Genomic DNA, 8,654 nt, shown 5'->3' on the forward strand with positions numbered 1-8,654 from the left:
CCTTACCAAACCTGAGGCCATGAGAGCACGTTGCATAGTTCGCGTATCTGACGGTGGAGATATCACACACTATTAAGAGACTAAAAAAAAACTATACTCCTCCCATACAGGACATGAAGGCCCATCGGTACCGACCTAGTCCACAGGCGTCACTAGATGCGGATGTGGAGGGCATGTGGTCAGCATACCGCTCTTCCAGCCATATGTCAGTCTCCGAGACCGTTGCCGTTACTTCTCAATCCAGTAGCTCCACAGTTTACCTCACAAGGGCTGAGTGCACCACGCTGGCCAACAGCGCTCGGCAGACCGGATGGTCACCCATCCAAGCGCTTGCCCAGCCCGACAGCGCTTAACTTCGGTGATCTGACGGGAAACCGGTGTTACCACTGCGGCAAGGCCGTTGACCTATTAAGAGACAGGTCCCGCCTTTTCTAACGTCCACGGAACCATAATAAACAGCAGCCTGGTGTAAAAGTGTCACTTTTGTTTGTCTCATTGCATATTTCTTTCAGTTACCTTTTGTTAAACACTAAAGCAGTTCTATCTATGTATGGGCCAAGTTTCATCTAGGTATGTTCCTTGGCAGTGACACATCTTGCGAAAATTACTTTCGTCTTATCTTTCACGCATCAGTGTACCTGTGAAGTCTGAAGCCAACTTCTCTCTCGTAACGAGGAACAGGAGTAAAAAATGTTAGTTACAATGAATGGGTGGTATGATAAGCTGAAGGACGATATCCGGCCACGACACGGATAAGCCAACCTGCGTCAGTAGGAAGACGCCTTTCCGGGTGACGACTTTCGTATGATGAGTGGAAACAGCCCATATGATAGGGTCCTGCAACTAACCTGCTGATCCGTGTTCGACACTTCCTTGTGGCTTTTCTTCATTCCATGTTTTTTTTTTTTCGGTGTCTGCTAACATTCTAATAACGGTAATATCTTGCTCTCCAGATTTTTAAGTACAAAAAAAGAAAAAAGAATAGTCAGTCTCCCGGCACATTTTGTATTTGTACTTCATTCAGCTGCTGGAAAACTGTGCGTGTCTTCCTTAACTTCTGCGTGCGTCAGTTTCATGAACCTCACACATTTCTTTGTTGACACTAGATGCACATACACATCGAAGAAAGGGTAGTAAACTTCATCAGATTGAGGAGGACGGAGTAGGCTACAGACAGAAAAATTTTCATGCTCGGTCAGATTTATGTGACTAAAATTGCTTTCGGACAAAAGTAAGTCTGTGTTGGATATAAAGAAGGTTAACTGCTGCTACATCTATATGCTTATGGGCAAGCTAAGAAAGTCGTGAGTGCAGGAAGCGATTGGGTGTTGCGGTCGAAGGTTATAAAATAATTAGGAGAGACGAGAATGAAAATGTTGAAGTTATGGTATTACGGAAGGGTGCTGACAACTAAGCGGAGAGACAGTAAGAAATTAGCAGGTTCTCGACACATGCGCCGAACAAAGGAAAACGTGGGAAAGTGAACGGCCTTCACGGAATAACTTTCATGGTACTAGAAGAGCCGTAGAAGGCAAAAATTTCAGCAGAAGAAGATGATAGAACATACAACAGCAAAAACAACTGCGAACATTGGGTGTAAATACTAGCCTACTGTTAAAAGATGTTATTGCAGGAAATAACGGGATGTTTCTAACGGGCCAGAAACTTATGATCCATCACGAAAAAGAAAATAAGCATAAGATGTAGTCTACATTTGAGGAGATGTACCAGTCTGCTGAGCTATACTCAGTTCATAGTAAAAACGATCCTGACGTAAACAATGACAAAAAAATCGTTCAAATGGCTCTGAGCACTATGGGACTTAACATCTGAGGTCATCAGTCCCCTAGAATTTAGAATTACTTAAACCTAACTAACCTAAGGACATCACACACATCCATGGCCGAGGCAGGATTTGAACCTGCTACCGGAGCGGTTGTGTGGTTCCAGACTGAAGCGCCTAGAACCGCTCGGCCACATCTGCCGGCTAAACAATGACAAGCGTAGCGATTGGTTCGAGATCGCAGCACACGTTCACAGCTGTTGTTACGCCACTGGCAATATATCCTAATTATTTGTTACATATTTTGTGTTATACACACATCAAAAACCGTCTTGCGTCATCTAGGTTCCGAGAGTTTCGGTTCCTGTAGAGAAAATTGGAATAGAGATCAACATAAGCATCATTTCCGATCTTTTTATTGCTCATGAAAACCAGACATTGCATCTTTTACCATCATACAGAGAGATCTTCAGAGGTGGTGGTCCAGACTGCTGAATACACAAATACCTCTAATACCCCTTAGCACGTCCTCTTGCATTGATGAATGCCTGTATTCGTCATGGCATACTATCCACAAGTTCATCAAAGCACTGTTGGGCCAGATCGTCCCACTCCTCAACGGCGATTCGGCGTAGATCCCCCAGAGTAGTTGGTGGGTCATGCGGTCCGTAAACGGCCGCTTTCAATCGATCCCAGGCATGTTCGATAGAGTTCATGTCTGGAGAACATGCTAGCCACTCTGGTCGAGCAATGTCGTTATCCTGATGGAAGTCTTTCACAAGATGTGCACGATGGGGCGTAAATTGACGTCCATGAAGACGAATGCCTCTCCAATATGCTGCCGATATGGTTTCACTATCGGTCGGAGGATGGAATTCACTTATCGTGCAGCCGTTTCGGCGCCTTCCATGTGACCAACAGTGGCGTACGTTGGCCCCACATAATGCCACCCCAAAACAGCAAGGAACCTCCACCTTGCCGCATTCACTGGACAGTGTGCCTTAGGCCTTCGGCCTGACGGGGTTGCCTCCAAACACGTCTGCTGTGGCTGCACGAAGAGCAGTATTCAACATGGTGGCGTTGCTGTCAGGGTTCCTCCCAGCCATAATCCGTAGTTAGCGGTCACTCCGAGACGCCTGGAAACTTCCCTTGTTGAGAGCCCTTTCTGGCACAGAGCAACAATGCGGACGCGATCGAGCTGCGATACTGGCCGTCTAGGCATGGTTGAACTACAGACAACACAAGCCTGGTGGAATGACTGGAACTGATCGGCTGTCGGACCCCCTCCGTCTAATAGGCTCTGCTCGTGCATGGTTGTTTACATCTTTGGGCGGGTTTAGTGACATCTCTGAACAGTCAAAGGGACTGTGTCTGTGATACAATTACCACAGTCAAAGTCTGTCGTGAGTAGTTCTGAGAACCGGATGATGCAAAACATTTTTTGATGTGTGTACTATAACTATGAACGTCCTAAAGTATTAACTGACAGCAGTTGGTCAGTATGCTAAATGCATATTTCATGTATTTCTTATTTCAAATCTCGCTGTAAATCGCTTTGGTTGGTTCAAATGGCTCTGAGCACTATGCGACTTAACTTCTGAGGTCATCAGTCCCCTAGAACGCAGAACTAATTAAACCTAGCTAACCTAAAGACATCACACACATCGATGCCCGAGGCAGGATTCGAAGTTGCGACCGTAGCGGTCGCTCGGTTCCAGACTGTAGCGCCTAGAACCGCACGGCCATTCCGGCCGCTTTCTCTGAACAGTTCCGTGCATGACGTTATGGCCAGTTCTGATCGGTACATGTCGACTTCGTGTAGAAATACTCTCTCAATTTCTGCTTTGAACATAAAATGCAGACGCCCTTGTTTTTACCTTCTTTTTAATAAAATAGAGAAACATGTTACAGTATCATTAGAAAAATACCATAAAATCTATTAAGATGTGGTAGTACTGTCGATCTAGTAACTGACATATATACGCATGGTTGCGGGTTCAATTCCACTCAAAATTCCTTTTCGACGTTTATCGAAATGAGATCCTCAGCTGTACACTTGAGAGTGAATGAAGTGCGAGGAGGGAAGATGAAACATCCGGAGGGTGCACAGAAGCTCTTACGTTGTGTGAAGTGGGAAAATGGCGGGTGTGCCTCCCCTCTCTCCCAACAATTGGTTCTCAACAACTACCTGGGAAGTTATTTTGGCGCTTCTCATTCATTAGTGTTTCCCATGTGTTCGGTGAAAATTTCTGTACCTGCGTCATGTTCTTTTATGAAACAAAGAAGGGTGGTGGTGGTGGTGGTGGTGGTGGTTAGTGTTTAACGTCCCGTCGACAACGAGGTCATCAGAGACGGAGCGCAAGCTCGGGTTAGGGAAGGATTGGGAAGGAAATCGGCCGTGCCCTTTCAAAGGAACCATCCCGGCATTTGCCTGAAACGATTTAGGGAAATCACGGAAAACCTAAATCAGGATGGCCGGAGACGGGATTGAACCGTCGTCCTCCCGAATGCGAGTCCATTGTAAACAAAGAAGGGGAACACCATAAAAAAGTGATGGAAAACTTATAGTTCTTAAGGTTTTTGAGACGTTATTTGGTAAACATCCTTTGCTACTGGTAAAGGAATTTTCAACAATGACATCCTACTTTACCGGTTTTTCTGATGTGTGTGCTTGAAGAAAGAATATGGAATATGGAAGATGGATAAGATCAGAAAACACAGTGAGTGCTAGCTACAGAGCCTTAAAAACCGTTATGTTATTGTTGTTCTGGACTATACACGACAGAACCTCCACGAGAAATAAAATCCAGTGCGTTAATAGCAAACGTGAGAAAATACGTAGCGTATGGATACATCAGGATTGCTCTTATTAGTACAGCTACTGGAAGAGGTGAGAAATAGAAAGTGTAATGCAAGGCTGAATTGGAATTGTAAAAATTGGAAGTGCTGCGTCTGGATTGCCCCGCACGTTACCACGGCGCTTGCGGGATCCTGGGAGGCGCATTGACCACGGATGGAACTCGCACGGCGGGTTAACGACAAGGGTCAGTGTACTGGCTGCCATGGATCTGGTTTTTCGCAGTTTCCGACATCCGACGAGGTTAATACCAGGGTATTACATCCTGCCTCAGTTACGCTACGGTCGCAGGTTCGAACCCTGCCTTGGGCATGGATGTGTGTGGTGTCCTTAGGTTAGCTAGGTTTAAGTAGTCCTAAGTTCTAGGGGAATTATGACGTTAGAAGTTAAGTCCCATAGTGCTGAGAGCCATTTCAACCATTTAGTTACGCGGTTCGTGAAGGTAGTATGTCGAAAACGTTCTCACGCTTTCACGCAGACAGATGGGATGCACCAATCCCGTCCTGGTGGAGATGGGATGGTGACAGAAATTGTTTGCGGCCATTCTCTAAAAATATTGCCAAACTCAATAATTAACATGCCTACCCCGAGAAGAAACGGGGAGAAAGAGGAAGGAAAAGATGATGGTAAAACTTGGAAGCACCTTAGGTCCATTGGTACTTGAGCATATGAGAAAGTAGTTGGTTAAGATTCTACATAAGTGGATGATGGTGTTAGAGTTTATGTGAGTTAGTTGTAGTTACGAGATTCCGACTGTTGTGCATTGTACGGTTGAGATGGAAAACGGCGGCGGTGTTTGTAGTACTGACCGAAGGCTATCGCAGTAGAAAAATTTTTCTTCGAAAAGTTGCCTCCAAAATTCAGGTGCGACTCATGCTCTAAATTAATAGAAAAAATGCCCAGTGTTCAATTTGAAATTCCTGCCAGTCTTGAAAATGGTCGTATATTCGATGCCGTGGCAACTTGTCTCTCTCTGGCAACGTTGCATTCAAATGGCAGCAGCAGCAGCAGCAGCAGCACACCGGTGCGACGAACGTGAGTTTCGGGGAATCATAAGCTTGCTAACACTGTCCCCTTACCGCTCCGCCATCACAAACCCAGAATACAATCCAGCCTATAATGCGCCACTGTAGTCTATGTGGAACGTCCCCTTAGAAAAATTATACAAGACTGTGCTTAAACTGACACACAATATCTTCAGCGCAACGCAATCTGACTTCCAAAAATCCCTACGAAAGAATGGCCCTGACTAGCATTAACCTATACGTTTCACAAATCACTTACCTCACAAAAATCTTCGTTACTCAAGCTACTGCAATACAGCGAGCACCACTACTGCCAGCTAAATAAAAGATTCAAACTACTGAAGGCACTAACTACTGATAGGCATAGTTAGCAAATGAAAGATTTTAATAGAGAACAAACAGTGTATTTACCTTAATAGTCAAAATATATATGGTAGTTCATGACATCCAGTCTTACAAATTACAGAACTCCGCCATCTCTCTCCCCACGTCCACCACTGCTGGCGGCTCACCTCAACTGCGCAACGCTACGCGCTGTTAGCATCCAGCTGCCACTGCCCAACACTACAATGGCAGACAACAATGCAAACTAAACACAGACTGCGCACAGCACAGCCAGTGATTTTCATACAGAGCGCTACATGGCGGCGGCGTTACCAATAAAAAATCCTAAACAGCCTACTTACATATGGCGCCAACGAACTTCAATCGAAAGTGATTTGTTTTATCGGTACCAGTACAATATTTTTTTAGTAGCTTGTTTCCTAATGGGACCAAAGATATTCAGATAGTGCGGCTATAAATTGAAAATAATAGCATATGTAAAACAACATGAAAACACAACAGCTAAGAGGCATTTCAGCCCTCCACCAACAGAAAAAACCGTTCGCTATTGGCGGGCTAGGAAAGGAGACCTGAAATAAATGAGGAAAACTAAATGTGCAAATAGAGGACTGAATTCAAAATGACCAAAACTAGAAGGTGAAAGTTTCCAGGAAAGTTTTATAAACTAAGAATTTTTTATAGTCTGCCGTTGCAATCCAACATTTAAAAAAAATTGCTTGGGAAGTAAGGTGCGTGTTATGGCCCATATCGTCTTTAGGGTCCGTAAAATACTGTATCCAATTTTCAAAGTCAATCCATGAGATACACTTCAGCACGGATGTGAAACGGTCAGAGCACGCTGTAAAGCAGAAATGCTCACCAATAACAGCAAGCACTGCTGCAGCTGGTAGCAAAAGCTCCGGTTCGATAGTTTGTAGGGGGTGGGGCTAGACCTGAGGGTATCGAGTACTTTTTATATTTGGGAAGACGAATGGCGACTTATAAGAGGTTTTATTCCCGACTCTATTAAAAACCTACGTAATACCGGCTTTTAAATCATTTTCTTGAAAGAAAAACACCTGACTAAAGTGTATGTTTTCTTTCTGCTGAGAGCTAGGGAGGGGGGCGCCCCCACCCCTTGTCCCATGGCAGGGGCAGCCACAGCTGGTAGTACTTTGGCGTGGGGAGAGGCGGGCCCGCAGCAGACGGCGGCAGGTGTGCCGGTGGAGTGGATTTTTCGCCTCCTGCGGCGGCGGCGGCAGAGTGAGCGGTCGATAGCAGGCAGGCGCTGCCGCCGCCTGTGCCGCGGGCCGGCTCGGCCCGGCCCCATGTGGCACCGCGTAATCCCCGCGGGCCCGTATAAATCTCTCGCCACGCTGCAGATTATCCGCCGGATAATTCCCCGCCACGCGCCGCGCCGCCCCAGCCCGGGCACCAGCCCCACACCGGCTCTGAGGCTGCGCCAACACTCCCCTCCTCGACAGCCACGCTGGGGAATCACAAGCAGTGGACTGTCATCCAGCCCCAGATACACTGAAGCTCCAATGAAACTGGTACAGGTATGCGTATCCAAATAGAGAGCTGTAAACAGGCAGAATACGGCGCTGCGGTTGGGCATTGAAATTGACACACCAACAAGAAATGTAGATGATAATCGGGTATTCATTCGACAAATTTATTATACTAGAACTGACATGTGATTACATTTTCACGCAATTTGGGTGCATACATCGTGAGAAATAACGGCCTTGATAAGCCTGCGCATTGAGTCAGAGGTTGGATGGCATGTACAGGTACAGCTGCAAATGCAGCTTCAACACGATACCACAGTTCATCTAGGTACTGGCGTATTGTGACGAGCCAGTTGCTCGGCCACCATTCATTATCCTGCTGAAATGTTTCGTAGGGATCGAATGAAGGGTAGAGCCACGGGTCTTAACACATTTGAAATGTAACGTCCTCTGTTCAAAGTGCCGTCAGTGCGAAAGAGAGGTGACAAAGACGTGTAACCAATGGAACCCCATACCATCACACCGGGTGGTACGCCAGCATGGCGAGAACAAATAGATGCTTCCAATGTGCGTTCACAGCGATGTCGCCAAACACGGATGCGACCATCATGATGCTGTGAACAGAACCTGCATTCACGTGAAAAAACGACGTTTTGCCATCCTTGCACCCAGGTTCGTCTTGAGTACACCATCGCAGGCGCTCCTGTCTGTTATGCAGCGTCAACTGCAGCCATGGTCTCCGAGCTGATAGTCCATGGTGCTGCAAACGTCGTCGATCTGTTCGTGCAGATGGTTGTCATCTCGCAAACGTACCCATCTGTTGACTCAGGAATCGAGACGTGGCTGCACGATCCGTTACAGCCATGCGGATAAGATGCCTGCCATCTAGACTGCTAGTGATACGAGGCCGTTGGGATCCAGCTCGGCGTTCCGGTCTACCCTCCTGAATCTACCGATACCATATTCTGCCAACAGTGATTGGCTCTCGACCAACGCGAGCAGCGATGTCGCGATAAGAAAAATCGCAATCGCAATGGGCTACAACCCGACCTTTACCAATGTTAGAAACGTGATGGTACGCATTTCTCCTCTTTACACGGGGCATCACAACAACGTTTCACCAGGCAACGCCGGTCAACTGCTGTTTGTGTATG

General features: G+C 46.5%; 1 pseudogene; it reads right to left on the reverse strand.

Annotated features, from left to right (window-relative positions):
• Positions 1-286: 286 nt before the first annotated feature.
• Positions 287-405, reverse strand: LOC126357187 (5S ribosomal RNA; annotated as a pseudogene).
• Between the last annotated feature and the right edge of the window lie 8,249 nt (positions 406-8,654).

The sequence above is a fragment of the Schistocerca gregaria genome, chromosome 3, assembly GCF_023897955.1.
Source record: "Schistocerca gregaria isolate iqSchGreg1 chromosome 3, iqSchGreg1.2, whole genome shotgun sequence".
Taxonomy (NCBI): domain Eukaryota; kingdom Metazoa; phylum Arthropoda; class Insecta; order Orthoptera; family Acrididae; genus Schistocerca; species Schistocerca gregaria.